Below are 16,258 nucleotides of genomic sequence, written 5' to 3' on the forward strand. Positions count from 1 at the left end.
TATGTTAAACGACTTTAATAAAAAACGAAGTAAATAAGTTACTTACAATGAAGTTACTTGATGGGTGCATACCACCAAAGTATAATCTCTATAGGAACAACTAGCCTTGCTACCGTTGCTGAATAATCTCTCAATGTGAAGCCAGCAATGGGAGAGGAATTTAGGGAACAAAGTTTCACTGTTGAAAAAAAGGAAGTGATATAGGCGCTGCCACTTAGGTATCAGAATGAGAGGGACGCTGGATTAGCTATTGGAGTATTATGAATGGTAAATCTCTATTTAAATAGTGGATATGAGATTAGGACAAAATCCTGCACCGTCAGCAGCCAATTCTGGTATTTTCACCAAATACTGACAGAAATCTTATGCAAAAAATGAATCGGCGCTAATGGAATAAAATCTCAAAGGCTCTAGGAGAGCTGTCATTGCATCATGCCATAAAAATCCTGAATAAAACGTACAGATAAAAAAATATAAACAATAAAACTTGGACTTGTGTTATTACTGGTGGGCCTGGAACATATCAGACCAAAACACTCCCTTCAACAATTGGAGTAAAATATATTAAATCAGCCAAACTATCGCATCATGTAGTCAAAATTGCAAAATCAAGTATATATCTGTCTTCAATCTAAGAATCTAAAACCGATAATCCTAAAAACAGCCAAACTATCACAACATGCGATCAAAGTCGCAAGCAAAACATGTGTATGTCTGCCTTCAATCCAAAAGCCAAATGATCGCTGAACACATCCAAAAAACAAATGGTATCAGAAGATGATGAATAAATTATGTATGAGTGATGAATCCACGTATTGCAATATTAATCAAAGTGCATAAACTAATATATAAAATCCTATATATAAAATCATACAATATTACAATTATTAGATATCAGTAAAAAACAAAAATTCAATAATTCATATATAGAAGTGCAGATAAGAAATCTGTGATAGTGAAATTTTAAATCTTCTCTCTCAATAGGAATAAATATATTAATTATGAATAAATAAATATATGAAGTCCTTGTGCAATAATTGAAGTGACTGTTAGTGATCAAATAAAGTTCATGGTGCTCAAATAAAGTGACAATTGGTGATTTCTCTTTAACCACTTAAGCCCCGGAAGATTTTTACCCCCATTCCGACCAGGGGGTATTTTGCGATTCGGCACTGCGTGAATTTAACGGACAATTGCGCGGTCGTGCGACGCTGTACCTAAACGAATTTGGCGTCCTTTTTTTCCCACAAACAGGGCTTTCTTTTGGTGGTATTTGATCACCTGTGCGATTTTTTGATCACGCGCTATAAACAAAAAAAGAGCGTCAATTTTGCAAAAATAACAATATTTTTCACATTTATTTATATGAAATTCCCCCTAAAAAAAAATGTAAAAATCAAAATTTTTTAACATTTTCGGCCAATATGTTTTATGCTACCTATGTTTGGTAAAAAAAATCGCGAAAAGCGTATTTTGATTGGTTTGCGCAAAAGTTATCGCGTTTACTAACAAAGGGAAAGATTTTTGTCATTTTTGTTGTGTTTTTTTTTAACGCGTAATGGCGGCGATCTGCGATTTTTTTTTTTTTTTTTGCGGTACTGCGACATTGCGGCGGACAGATCGGACCCTTGTCTGACATTTTTGACACTTTTGGGGTTACCAGTGACATTTCTACAGTAATCAGTGCTATATATATGCACTGTTACTGTAAAAATACACTGGTAGTGAAGGGGTTAACTTTATTTGGGAGGGAGGGGCTGTGTGTGTCCCTAGGGGCGTGCTTTCTACTGTGATTGGCTGTGGCTTCAGCTGTAAGGACACTGATCAACGGATCTACATAGTAGATCCATGTGATCAGTGTCTTTGCAGCGAGGAGAATGACAGGCAGCTTGTTTACACAAGCTGCCTGACATTCTCCCTCTCCCCCGCCGATCGCCGAGTGGCCGGCGGACATCGGGTCCGCTGGTCACACGCGCGGGGGGGGGTCCGTGACCACGCGGGAGCGCGCCTCCGGGGGCGCGCGCTCGCTCCCTAGACCCTCACAAGCAAGCAACGTAGCCCTACGTTACTTTGCCTGTGAGGGGCTGACCGCCGACGTAGATAGTCGTGCGGCGGTCGGCAAGTGGTTAAAGAGAATTTGGTAAAGTTCCAGTGATGTGATCCAAAGTGAGCAGAAATCATTTAAGTGCAATGGCCGCTCACCTCATTGCACCATTAAAGGCGCTTTTTGCTGGTATATGACCCTGGGATAGGGATGCTGGATTTCCTTAGTAGGCTTGTAGTTATGCTGGTGTCCACTATTACAGATATCGGCAACTACTGACTTCCGCTGCTTCCTCAATATCTGCCTTTCACAATGAATGCTCCCAGTGTACTCAAAGAAATATATTGATATCCATAGTGAAGTATGTTATAAAATCAATATTTATTCAAAAAACAGACAACACTCACATTTAAAATGACGATAACAGGCAGCTGCACTAATGCGGTAACAGTCCTCTGGGTACTTCCGGCTACGGCCGTAAACCGGAAGTAGACGTCACCCGATGCCCCGCGACGCGTTGCGTCACAAACCACATGACTTTCAACGCGTCGGGAGGCATCGGGTGACGTCTACCTCCAGTTTACGGCCGTAGCCGGAAGTACCCAGAGGACTGTTACCGCATTAGTGCAGCTGCTTGTTATCGTCATTTTAAATGTGAGTGTTGTCTGTTTTTTGAATAAATATTGATTTTATAACATACTTCACTATGGATATCAATATATTTCTTTGAGTACACTGGGAGCATTCATTGTGAAAGGCGGATATTGAGGAAGCAGCGGAAGTCAGTAGTTGCCGATATCTGTAATAGTGGACACCAGCATAACTACAAGCCTACTAAGGAAATCCAGCATCCCTATCCCAGGGTCATATACCAGCAAAAAGCGCCTTTAATGGTGCAATGAGGTGAGCGGCCATTGCACTTAAATGATTTCTGCTCACTTCGGATCACATCACTGGAACTTCACCAAATTTTCTTAAAGAGAAATCGCCAATTGTCACTTTATTTATTAGAGCACCATGAACTTTATTTGATCACTAACAGTCACTTCAATTATTGCACAAGGACTTCATATATATATATATATATTTATTCATCCTCTATTTATTTATTCATAAAATATATATTAATTCCTATTGAGAGAGAAGATTTAAAATTTCACTATCACGGATTTCTAACACTTATCTGCACTTCTATATATGAATTATTGAATTTTTGTTTTTTACGGATATGTAATTATTGTAATATTGTATGATTTTTTAATATAGATTTTATACATTAGTTTATGCACTTTGATTAATATTGCAACACGTGGATTCATCACTCATACATAATTTATTCATCTAATTTATTCATCATCTTCTGATACCATTTGTTTTTTGGATGTGTTCAGCGATCATTTGGCTTTTGGATTGAAGACAGATATATGCTTGATTTTGCGATTTTTTTTTTTTTTACTACATGATGCGATAGTTTGGCTGATTTTATATATTTTACTCCAATTATTGAAGGGAGTTTTTTGGTCTGATATGTTCCAGGCCCACCAGTGATAACACAAGTCCAAGTTTTATTGTTTATATTTTATCCATACGTTTTATTAAGGATTTTTATGGCATGATGCAATGTCAGCTCTCCTAGAGCCTTTGAGATTTTATTCCATTAGCGCTGATTCATTCTTTGCATAAAGCTTCACCGTTGGTGCAAAGGGTAGAGTCATAAAGGAGAAAGATACAAAGACATCCCAAGCTTGTGTAAACACTGACATGTTTTTTTTGTTTTATTTTTTTTTATTTATTTATTTTTTTTGGGGGGGGGGGTGACGTTTCTCTTTTTCAGAGTGGAGGGAAGAAGTTAAATAGGGTGCCATTATTAGGTGACACAAGACTGCATATGTGCCCTCAGAAGCTCCATGTGTCTGAAGTCCGAAGCAGAGGGAGCCTCAGAACAAGGTAGAAGCATTGCGGGGTGATAACTTGCACTGCAGCTGCTCTTTGAAATTTCACTGCAAAACTGATTCAACTTGCACCAAATCAGTGTGAACCTAGGCTAAAACCAGAACCGCAAGGAAAAGGGAGCAAAGTATCTATGAAAAGAAAAAGAATGTAGCCAATACATATCTTGTGCTGACCTGAAACAAACGAGTAGAAACATTGCAAAAAAACAGGATTAAAGGAAGATCAAACATGGAGACAGAGGAACACATACAGTATATAAACAATTCCCTACTATCCATATGCTGTATACATATAAGGAGAACACACAAAAGCGAGTGAACCTTAAACTCCCCATCAAGCCCATGTAGAGAGAAACTGAGATTGAAAATTACAAGAAGTTTCCTGGGCAATCCTTAAACTTTACCCTCTGGGAGCCTGGTATCTATAATTTTAATTTACGGTAATGTGGTTTGGGTGCACTTTATGGTGTTCCAGAAAATGGTGTGTGGCAATATGGTCCCTTTTTTTTTTCCTATGAACCACATAGGCACATGCGCCACAGTTGAAAAAGTTTATTCTTGTTCATTGACGGACACAGCTCTTGATCTTCTTAACCATTGGGTTATACTGACCCCTCCAGGAGTAGGACACTGGGCAGAAAAAAAGTCTGGCTAGGCCTATGGGCAGTCCCAGGGGGTATACTCCCTCTCTCTGCTATATTTTTTTTTTTCTGCCTAGTCAGAAGTAAGGACCTAGTTCCTTGCTGGGATCTCTGGTCCTGGCAATGTTTTCTTTTTAGGTAGATTTTTTTTTCTGGTGAAATCTACAATCAACTGCCGGACTGGGCGACGGGCTGGATAATCTAGATCCAGTGGTCACCCCAGTCTGGCCAGCGAATGCACGCGGGCCTCAGCTCTGCGCTAGGTTGGCTGCGACCTAGCCCCACTGGAAGGGGGCTGGCCTGCGAGTTAAACTCCTCGCGAGGTCCCATAGAACCGGGTCTTGGCCAGAGTTGCAGCGTTCCTCCTGGCCGACGACCCCCCACCATTTTGATGGAGAGGAGGTTTTTTCTGGGGTGGTGCCCACCTGGTTCCTGGTATAGTGAGTAGCCGTCTCCCCCTGCAGGGTTTTGGGGTGGATGTGGGCCCCTCAGGACGGTCGGACCCACGGGTTCCCCTCCTTCCCGTCAGGTACCCCCCCCCCTTCATCGGTCTCCCTATCCTACCCCCCCTCCACTTATGCTGGGGCTGTGTGGGTGGTCCCCCTCCTGAGGTTGGAGCAGGGTGCTATGCTGGCGATGGGGCAAGGGGGTGTGCCGTCGGCGACCGGGTGATCAGCTTTGCGGGGGGGGGGGTGGTACCTGGTGGGGGCTCCTGCCAGGGCTCCATGTCCTGCCTGGGCCTGTCTTTGAGGCCTAGTGATCCCTCCTGGGAGCCTCATGGTGCTGCCATTTTCTTGTAGCCTGTGTACTCAATGCACGGCGGCCATGTTTGTGTAGTCTGGTGGCCATTTTGTGGTGGTTTGCCATTGAAAATAGCGGCAGCCATGACAGCAGAGCCCTGTGGGTGTAGAGATTTTGGTGATGGGAGCCCCTCCTCATCCCCTGGTGCTGACTCCTGGATCTTTTCACTTCCTGATCGCAGCGCGTGGAGTGTAGATTGTCCTGGTGGCTGCAGGTGCCTTTTTCTGCTGGGTGGGGAGTCTGGTGGGGTCCTCTCCTTCTCTGCTGAGGATTGCTCGGTGCTTTGTGCCTGGTGACCAGGTGGTGCTGCTAGTGCGGTAGGGGTTGTCCCTTTGCAGTGTTTTACACTTTTTGTGGGGTCCCCCTGGTAACTCATAGTCTTTGGAGCACATCTCCCCACCCGAATCCCTCTCTGAGGCTGTGGGGCCCTCCAGGTCCCAACCATCCATCGATGCACTGTTGGCAGTCCTCGAGTCCCTTGTGTCCCGGGTGGAGGTGACTTTCGAGCGACGGGCTAGCGAAAAGCGCCGCCCTGCTTCATCTGTCTCATCAGATTCTGAATCTGATTCCGCCGCCACGGATGTTGGCTCTGCGACCACGCACCCGGAATCCTCAGATAGTGAGGACGATTCCTTCACATGTGCACGAAAAGGAGCTGGTGGAAGCACTGATTGTATCTGTGCGTAAGACATTTTAAATATGGAGGACGCAGCTGCGACGAAGGTGCAAGTTCCCTTTTTGCACTCACAAGTCATCCAGAGCGGCAAAGGTGTTTCCTTTCCCCACCTATTTTGACAGAATTGTCGCTAAAGAGTGGGGACAACCAAAGCGTCCCCTTGGGTTGCCTAAGCAATTTGCTAGGCGATCCCCCTATGAGGAGTCCCTTCTTAAGTGTACTGTGCCACCAGTGGTGGACTCTCTGGTTTCAAGACTAAACAAGGCAACCATGATTCCAGGTGAAGAGTCCCCGGCCTTTAAGGATCCGGGTGACAGGAAGGAGGCTGTGGCCCACAATATGTACACTCTGGTTGGTTCGGCACTGAGGCCGGTATTCACCATTGCCCTTGTGCCGCAAACTCTGACTGAGTGGGCTAAGCTTTTCGCCGTGACCTGGAAGGAGAATAGCTAACGGGGGCTGCCTTTGCTGAGCTGGCAGACAAACTGTAGCCCCTGGACCAGCTGATCTGTGATGCCTCTTTGGTTGCAGCTTGGCTCTCTGTTTTGACAGTGGTCCTTCGGTGTATCTTTTGCCTCAAATGATGACCAGCCTTCTAAAAAGGCCTTGACTGCTCTCCCCTTTCAAGGAGATCACCTGTTTGGAGCTACCCTGGATGACAACATTAAAGGTCTCACGGGGGAAAAGTACCTTCCCCTGGCTCCTAAGGGCAAGGACCCTCATCGTAGACGTGGGCCCTTCTCAGCTCAGAAGCAGTTTTTTCGTTCCTCAGGGTCAATTGACAAGGGCTCCAGGATCCAAACGAACCTGGTCTGGCAAGCCGAGAGTGGGCTTCTCCAGACCCACAGACAAGGCTCCTTCAGCATGAAGGTGTGCCCTCACCCGTATCTAGGGTGGGGGGGGACATCTTAGCTGGTTCCCGGACCTGTGGACTGCCCTGGTACAAGTCAGGTGGGTCCACGAGGTCATTTGGTCCAGCTACAAGATCGAGTTTTGTTCTTGGCCTCCGGCAAGGCTCTCCATTCCAACGTGCGACTCTTCCCTGTCCGCTTACAGGCTCTTTTTGGGGCGGTGCAAGACCTTTTACTTTAATGGGTGATGGTTCTGACTTGGGAACATTTTCAGGGGTTTTTACTCAAACCTTTTTACAAATCCCCAGGAAGGAAGGCAAGGTGTGTACAATTCTGGACCTCAATGTGCTGAACTACATTGTGCGGGTACAGAAGTTCAGAATGGAGTCCGTTCGCACGGCGATGGCTTCCCTGCATCAGAGGGATTTTTTTCTTGCCTCCATCGATGCCAAGAACGCTTTCCTTACCTTCACATTCCAATGTGTCGGTCTCCAGCGCTTCCTATCAGTTTTTGGCGTTACCCTTTGGTCTCGCTTCTGCTCCTCTGGTCTTCACGAAAGTGTTGGCTAGCATTGTTGCGCCAATGGGAAATCGCGGTACTGCACTACTTGGATGACATCCTTCTGCGAGTAGAATCTCCTTCTGCTCTGGTGGAAAGCCTGGAAATTACCATACGAGCTTGCGGGTATTTGGCTGGATTATGAATTTTCAGAAGTCTGCTCCTGGTTCTGTCCACAAATTATCTGGGTCTAACTCCTTCCTCTGGTCAAACTGAAAACTGCAGGTTGTACTTCATCTCCTGCTGTGTAGCAGATGGTAATTCCTCCGGACTTGCATGTGGGTGCTTGGCTTGAGGGTTTCTACCTTTTTTTTGAGGCGGTTCCTTTTGCGCAATTCCATACAAGGTCCCTGCAAGGGACACTCTAGCCAAAATGGACAAGAATCCGCAGTCTCTGGACAATCCGATCCGGCTGAGCCGGGGAACGAAGGAGTCCCTGATATGATGGCTTCGCTCTCTTGCGCTTCGGCTGGGCAAATTCTTCCTTCCCTTGTATTGGACAGTGGTCACCACGCATGCCAGCCTGTCCGGCTGGGGAGGCAGCCTTGGCAAGCATTCTGTTCAGGGGATCTGGACTCTGGAAGAGTCCAGACTACAGATCTATGTCTTTGAACACCGAGCGATCAGACTGTGTCTGGATCATTGGACGGATAGTGTTTAGGGATGCCCAGTGCGCATTCAATTGGACAATGCCAGTGGCTTATTCCAATCACCAAGGGGGCACAGGGCACAAACAGTAGCCTGGCGGCTCTGGAGGTAGCTGGCAATTCTAAGGTGGGCAGAACGGTTCATTCCAGCACTCTCCGCTGTACACTTTCCCGGGGTGGGGCACCCTCGAGGTGGATCTGTTGGCATCTCGGCTCAAGAGAAAAGTGCAGAGGTTTGTGGCTCGGTCAAGGGATCCTCTGCCGGACGCCATAGACACGCTGGTGGCCCCATGGGGTCAGTATCTTCTGATTTACGCCTTCCTTCCTTTCAAGCTTCTGCCAAGACTTCTACGCAGGATCAAGGCAGAAGGGCGCTCCGGTCATCTTAGTGGCTCCAGACTGACCTTGCCGGGCTTGGTACGCCGATCTGGTGCGGCTGGTCGCCAACATTCCTTGGCAGCTTCCTCTCAGGGAGGATCTGCTGTCCCAAGAACCGATCTTCCATCCTGCTTTACAGTCACTGGCTTTGACAGCTTGGCTGTTGAACGCCAGGTGCTAAAGGATAGAGGTTTATCTGAGTTGGTGGATCCAACGCTGTACTTGGAAAACGTACATTGCAGGATGTAAGTCTCTTGGGGTTCTTACTCGCTCCTCGGTGGCTCGGATCTTGACCCTTCTTCAATGGGGGTTTGAACAGAAATTGGCTGAGTGTACCATCAAGGGCCAGGTGTCAGCTTTGGCAGCCTTCCTCCAATGCCCCTTGACCACATATTTCCTGGTGCGTAACTTTTCTTCAGGGGGTCCGACATTTGGTTCCTCCAGTGCGGTCTCCGTTGCCACCTTGGGACCTCCAATTTGGTGCTTTCAATCCTCCAGAAGCCTCCCTTTGAGAATCTTCGGGAGATTCCCTTGCTTACACTGTCTCAGAAGGTGGCTTTTTTTGGTGGCTATTGCCTCCTGTGCACAGGGTGTCTCGGAACTGGGGGCATTATCCTGTTGTTCACCTTACTTGGTGATTCACAGAGATAAGGTGGTTCTTCGCCCCTGTCCGTCATTCCTCCCAAAGGTTGTCTCTGATTTTCATTTTTGAACCCTCGGAAAGGGTTGTTCGCTTCCTCTGTGACCATTTACAGATGGATCAGACAGACAGGCCTATTCCATCAGGGGTCAGGTTCCTCCTTTCCCTGTCAAGGCGCACTCTACTCAGGCACTTGGTGCCTCCTGGGCCTTCTGTCTTCAGGCGTCAGTGACGCAGGTTTGGTAGTCGGTGCACACTTTCACAAAGTTCTATAAGGTTGATGTGTTGGCATCTGCGGAGGCTTCCTTTGGCCACAAGGTTTTGCAGGCTCCTGTTTTAGGGGACCTGATCCTCTTTGAGAGTGTATTGATTTTTTCAGGTGGGCTCCACTGGTTTTAGTTGAGCGCCTGTTGCCTGGTTGGCTACTGTTTAGCCTGGGCAATTTTCCCATCCATCATGTTTAACACTGCTTTGGCACGTTCCAATGGTTATGAAGATCAGGATCTGTGTCCGTCAATGAACGAAAGAGAAAATGGAATTTTTGAGTTACCGTAAGATCCATTTCTCTGATGTTTAGTGACGGACACAGCACCCACCCCTTTGCGGAGTTTTAATTCTTCCTATAGCAAGGAGAGGGAGTGGCGTAGTCAGATTATTTTTCTTCCTAGTGTCCTACTCCTGTAGGGGGCAGTATAACCCTGGCCAGATTGGGTTAACCACTGGATCTAGATTATCCAGCCAGTCGCCCAGTCTGGCAGGTAATTGCAGATTTGGAGCTGTGTCCATCAATGAACATCAGAGAAATGGATTTTACGGTAAGTCAAAAATCCAATTTTTAGGACCAACAGATATCAAAAAACCCAGAGGAAGAGGACAGTAAGGAGTGTTCTTAGCTTATTGGGAGCTATAATATTGCTTACACCACTTAACGTGATTGTAAAGTCTTTTTTTTTTTAAAACTAAAAGAAACCAACAAACATGTTATGCTTACTTGCTCTGTGAAATGGTTTTGCACAGAGCCGCTCAGATCCCCCGCTTTTCGGGTCCCTCTTCGGTGATTCTTGACCTTACCTCCTGTTGGGTGCTCCACAGCAAGCAGCTTGCTATGGGGGCACCCGAGCCAATTCGCAGTTCTATGCGTTCATTCAGACATAGAACTATGGCCTGACCCTGCCCCCTACTCTTCTCATTGGCTGGCTGGCTGACTGACTTTGAGAGCAGTAGGAGCCAATGGAAACGGAGTCCCGGGCAGTCGAGACACTGTTGGAACATTGCTGGATCTAGATGGAGCTCTGGTAAGATTTAGGGGAGGTGCTGCACACAGAAGGTTTTTTTTTTTTATATACTAATGCATAGAATGCAAAAAAACACCTGCCTGTACAATTACCTTTTTAAAAGGTTTATCTGGAAGGGTGGTAATGAGAATGGAGTCCTGGTTGAGTATACACCAGTGTTTATCTAAGTATTTGAGCATTACTAACAAATTAGGTAAACATTTTTAGACAGGAACTAGGAATTAATATTAATAATTCTTCTGGGCAGTAGATTTTGCAAGTTATTTGCCGACAGTAGTCAACAAATTTGGATTCATTAAAGCATTTTTTATTTTCCCTCAAATTGTTCAAAAGGAGCTGACCTTCTAAAACAATCCTTGTCACTTGAACAATTTCTATGCAACCAGCAGAAATGGCTAAAATCCTTGCTATTTAATAATATAGTGATCACTTCTAGCGTGCAAATATGAGTTTATTCCTAAAGGCTTAAAGCGGAACTACATGGCTCCTGATCACCAAAAACACTATTAATTCATTTTTATTTTCAAAGCAAACTTACCTATCAATGTCTCCGTGCTTTATTTTGCTGAGAAGTTACTTTGAAAAACACCACCTAGCATTTCTTGTTGGGGCTATCTTGAGTAAGGGCAGACAATTGGTGTAACATTTACTTTCTGGAATCTATCTGACCTTAGCTCATGCGTGCAGGCAGGAGGGTGTGCTCAGCCGAGAAAACCCCCTCCTCCACTCCTGAAAGCATATGGGATGTATGACATTTGCCTAGGCCTGGAAACCAGTAAATAGCTGAAAAAATGTTGAAATAAAAATAAAAGCAAGCTTAAAACAAGTAAATGTGATATAGTTTCATATATACAGGGTTTGTGCGGTCATGAAAAACCTGGAAAAGTCATGGAATTTTAAAATGGCAAGTTCCAGGCCTGGAAAAGTTTTGGAAAATAATTTAACCCACAAAGTTTTGGAAAAGTCATGGAAATTTGTTTCACAATCACTGTATATTCAAATATGCAGAAAAGAGAGGCGCCACTCAGTGTAGCAGATGTAAATCATTTTATTGACACATATTAAAAACTTACATGGAGGTAAGCGTCTATCTTCATAACTCGGCGTCCTTCCAGGAGATGACACTAGGGGAGAACCAATCGGGGGACTCAGTGAAGCGCATACCTCACTGGGCGAAGATTTATCCCACTTCATAACCAGGTCATTTTTTTTTTTTTAATATAGCACTGTGCTACTTTAAATGAAAATTGTGCGGTCATACAACACTTTACCCAAATTTGGCATTGTTTTTTCCATTCGTTGATGGACACTGCTCCAGAATCTTCTTGACCATTTGGTTATGCTGCCCCCTACAGGAGTAGGACAGTAGGCAGGAAAAAGCTTTACCACGCCTATGGGGCAGTCACAGGGGGTATACTCCCACTTCCTGCCATAGGCATTTTTTCCTTTTTAAACTGATTTATATCAATACAATCAACTGCTGGACTGGGCGATGGACTGGATATTCTAGATCTTACGGTCTCTCCAGTTCGGCCAGCAAGCACGTGCAGGCCTCAGCTCCGCATTAGGTCGGCTGCACATAGCCCCACTGGACTGGGGCTGGCTAGCCGGCCAGTTAATATGTCTTGCGAAGATGCACACACCTCGCAGCACTCTCATTCCAATGATGCGGTGGTCTGCCTGGGGTGGTGCCCGCCTGGGTCTACGGTATGGTAAGTAGCAGAGATCGAGCGATATCGGTACGTTGCCGATACCGATATTTTGGTCAATGCATATCGGTAGCGGCCGATATGTGCCGATTATTTTCTTACATTTAAAACATTTTTTTTTTTTTTTACTTTGACAGGTACTCTTGTGGAGGGATCTGGGGGTCAAAAAGACCCCAAACCCCTCCTCTGCACCTAAAAGCATTTAAAACGTCAAGTTTGGCTGTTTTGAATGCTGTGATTTTTTTAATCTGGAGCCAGTACCCGGAAGTGATGTCATTACATCACTTCCGGGTTTTTGCATGGAGATCCGATCAGAGCCGAATGCGGCTTTGATTGGGTCTTCGGCAGCCATGCAGGCTGGTTGCCCGGGTCTCCCTGTGGGACAGGAGACCCGGGCGAGCCACGGAAGGTGGCGGGAGGGGGGGGATGTCCTCTCCTGCTCCTTGTAATGACAGCCGAGTTGCTTCTCAGCCGTATCGGTTGTCATTACAAGACAGCCAACCATCAGCTATGGACGCTGGTACCGAAGTGATGCCTCTAGCTGCAGGCATCACTCCCGTACAAGCACTTTCCCAAAATATCGATCACCTTAATGGCCGATTCCGATATATCGGGGAAAGTGCATATCGGCCCTCAATATATCGGCTTTGCCAATAATCGGTTGATCCTTAGTAAGTAGGATCCCTCTTGCGGGTTTTGGGGTGGACGTGGACCCCTCCGGTTCCCCTCCTTCTCCCCAACCCCTCTAGGGTCACTGTGGGTCTTCCGTACCCCCCTCACCCCCCCTCCCTTGTTGTGAGCTGGATTTTGCCATGTGTTATAAAGGGGGGCTTCCTTTTGGGGCTGCTTCTGACTGGTTTGCTCCGGGCGCACACCGGGGGTTACAACAGGGTCTTTCGTCACCCTGGATGGGTTAGTGACCTTGGAGTCCTAGGGCTCCCGGATGTTGTGTTGGGCTGCGGAGGAGATGGCTTCACATCCACGGGTCCTGTTTGGGGAGGACTCTGTGAGGGTGGCTGGAGTCACCACCTACCGTTTGGGCATCCGCCCTCTCCCCTGTTTTTATTCCTGGGCAGTCGGCTATTGCCCTGAGAAATTTAGGCCGCAGCATTCGGCCTACTGGGCCCAGCGGCCGAGTAGGCGCCTCCAGGGGGGCTTGTAGTTTCTGGTATGTGTCCTGTGGCCATCCACCCCCTTGGATGGGATCTGTGCGGCTGGGCCTCCACCTAAATCTACACCTTGGCCTCCTAGGCCATGAGGCGGGGGCGGGGAGCTGTGGGGGTGATCATTTTTGTTTGATGACAGCATGCCGCCATTTTGCGTAGGGCACCTCCATTTAGCGCTGCAGACCCTCTGGGTACCTTGCCTGCACCCCACGGTGGGTAGCCCCCTTAGAGGGGGCAATTTATTTTCATGAGGGGCTCGGAGGGCGACCCCCCCCCTTCTTTTTTTTTTTTTTTTTTTTTTGCGTGGTCCAGTAGGTGATCTATTCGTGGGCCATGGGTCGATGTCCCCTTGCGGGATCACAGTTCGTGACCCTCACCTGCCTGTTTTGGGTCTATGCAACAATCCTGTTATGTTTCAGGGTGAGCTTAGTACTGAAGTAACGCATGCACCGGTGCTGGTGAATGCACTGATTGTATCGGTGCGGGCAGCTTAAAAAAATTGGAGGATGCAGCTGCTGCTGTGTTGGAGGTGCCGGTCTCCTTTTGGTACCCACAGCTCCCCAAAAGCAGCAAAAGGTGTCCCCTTTTTTCTGCCTACTTGTCAGTGACCTAAACGCATTATGTCGGTGTCTAAGCGTTTCTGCTAGACAGTATCCCTTTTTGAAGCGTCCCTGTTTAAAAAAGTAGACAGTCCCACCTGTGGTGGATTCTCAGGGTTTCAGGCCTAATAACCCCACTTTAATTCTGGTGGAGGAGTCTCCGGCTTTTACAGACCCCTTTGACTGGAGAGCCGAGACTTTGGTCTGCCAGGTGTTTCCTGTGGCCGGTTCGGTCCTTAGGCCGGTGTTTACCATAGCATTGGTGTCCCAGACTTTAACTGAATGGGCAAAGCTTTTGCGCCAGGATTTGGAAGGGGAACAGCTTCCCCCCTGCCCTTGCTAGCTGGCGGGACCAGTTGGTCTAGGGGGTTGCAGTTTTGTCTGTGGTGCATCTCTGGATGCGGCTTCCTTGGTTTCTAGGCTGTCCGTGACAGCAGTGGTCCTTCGGCGCCGGCGTCTGCGGTCTGCAGACCAGTCTTCCAAGACGGTCTGCAGACTAGTATATTCCTTACATATTATCTGTTCTCCCCTTTTTGGGGGATCGCCTGTTTGGATCTTCCTGGATGATATCCACAGACTGCCAGGGGCGAGGAGTCCCATCACAGAGGGTAGGTTCTTCCAGACCTGCAGACAAGCCCTCTTTTGCCTGAAGGTCGCCCTCACCTGCGTCTGAGGTGAAGGGGGGAAGTCTTTGCTTCTTTCGGGACCCATGGACCTTCCTGATTCATACTCCACAATTTTTCCTCCAATTCCTGTTATGTGCGATGTTCTTGTCGTCATAGTAAACATGTTGTACATTTTAATTGGCTGTGTCACACGTTTCATTCAAAGTCTCAAACTCCCCCCTTTTTTTTCCATTCTATTTTGGTGGCTCAGATTTTGTCATTCTTCCGAGGTGTTGAGCAGCGCCTGGCCTTGGGTACTGTCAAGGGCCAGGTTTTTCGGCCTTGTCTGTCTTCTTTTGCCGTCCTTTGGCTACACATTCTTTGGTTCACACCTTTTTATTCAGGGGGTTCGCCACTTGGCTCCCCAGTACCATCTTCCTTGCTTCCATTGGATCTCAATTTGGTGCTGTCGGTTCTCCAGTACCCGCCTTTCAGAAATATTTGCAAGGTTCCTCTGCTTACATTGTCCCAGAAGGTAGCCTTCTTGGTGGCTATTACTTCTGCACGCAGGGTGTCGAAGCTGGCGGTGTCTTGTCGTTCACCTTACCTGGTGGTTCACAGAGATTAGATGGTGCTTCACAGAGATTAGGTGGTGCTTCACCCTTGTCAGTCATTCCTTCTTAAGGTTGTTTCTGATTTCCGTCTGAATACTGACATTGTGTTGCCTTCCCTGTGTTCTAAGCCTGAACATCTTAACCACTTGCCGACCGCCGCAAGTAGATATACTGCGGCGGTCAGCCCCGGCCAGGCAGAGTGACGTGTATATATACGTCACTAGCCTGTGACCGGCTTGTGAGCTAATAGCGGGCGAGCGCGCGCCCGCCTTGGCTCGTTCACTGTGGAGTCCGCGCGTGGACCCGATGTCCGCCGGTCACACTGCGATCGTCGGTAGAGAGGGAGAAAGGCGGGCGGCTTATGTAAACAAGCCGCCTGTCATTCTCCCCTGTGTAAAAATGGAGATCAGATGGTTCTACTATGTAGAACCGTTGATCTCTGTTTTTACAATAGTAGACATGTCCCATCACAGTTAGAAGTACGCCCCTAGGACACACTTAACCCCTCCCTCTCCAATACATTTAACCCCTTCCCTGCCAGTGTCATTTTTACAGTAACAGTGCATATGTATAGCACTGATTACTGCAGTAATGTCACTGGTAACCCCAAAAGTGTCAAAAATGTCGTTCAAGGGTCCGATCTGTCCGCCGCAATGTCGCAGTCCCGCAAAAAAATCGCAGATCGCCGCCATTACTCGTTAAAAAAAACCCACCAAAAATGACAAAAATCTTTCCCTTTGTTAGTAAACGCGATAACTTTTGCGCAAACCAATCAAAATACGCTTTTTGCAATTTTTTTTTTTTTTACCAAATATATGTAGCATAAAACAAATTGGCCGAAAATGTTAAAAAATTTTGATTTTTACATTTTTTTTTGGGAATTTCATATAAAAAAAATGTGAAAAATATTGTTATTTTTGCAAAATTTACGCTCTTTTTTTGTTTATAGCGCATGATCAAAAAATCGCACAGGTGATCAAATACCACCAAAAGAAAGCTCTGTTTGTGGGAAAAAAGGACGTGAAATTCGTTTAGGTACAGCGTTGAACGACCGCGCAATTGTCCGTTAAAGTCATGCAGT

The 16,258-nt window shown here is 46.7% G+C and overlaps 1 protein-coding gene across 2 annotated transcripts in view; it reads left to right on the forward strand.

The window, feature by feature from the left end:
- GANAB (glucosidase II alpha subunit) overlaps nucleotides 1–16,258 on the forward strand; it is a 160,882-nt gene that overhangs the window by 19,810 nt on the left and 124,814 nt on the right. The gene's annotated exons all lie outside the window — the stretch shown is intronic.

The sequence above is a fragment of the Pelophylax lessonae genome, assembly GCF_965119305.1.
Source record: "Pelophylax lessonae genome assembly, chromosome: 10".
In the NCBI taxonomy this organism is placed as follows: domain Eukaryota; kingdom Metazoa; phylum Chordata; class Amphibia; order Anura; family Ranidae; genus Pelophylax; species Pelophylax lessonae.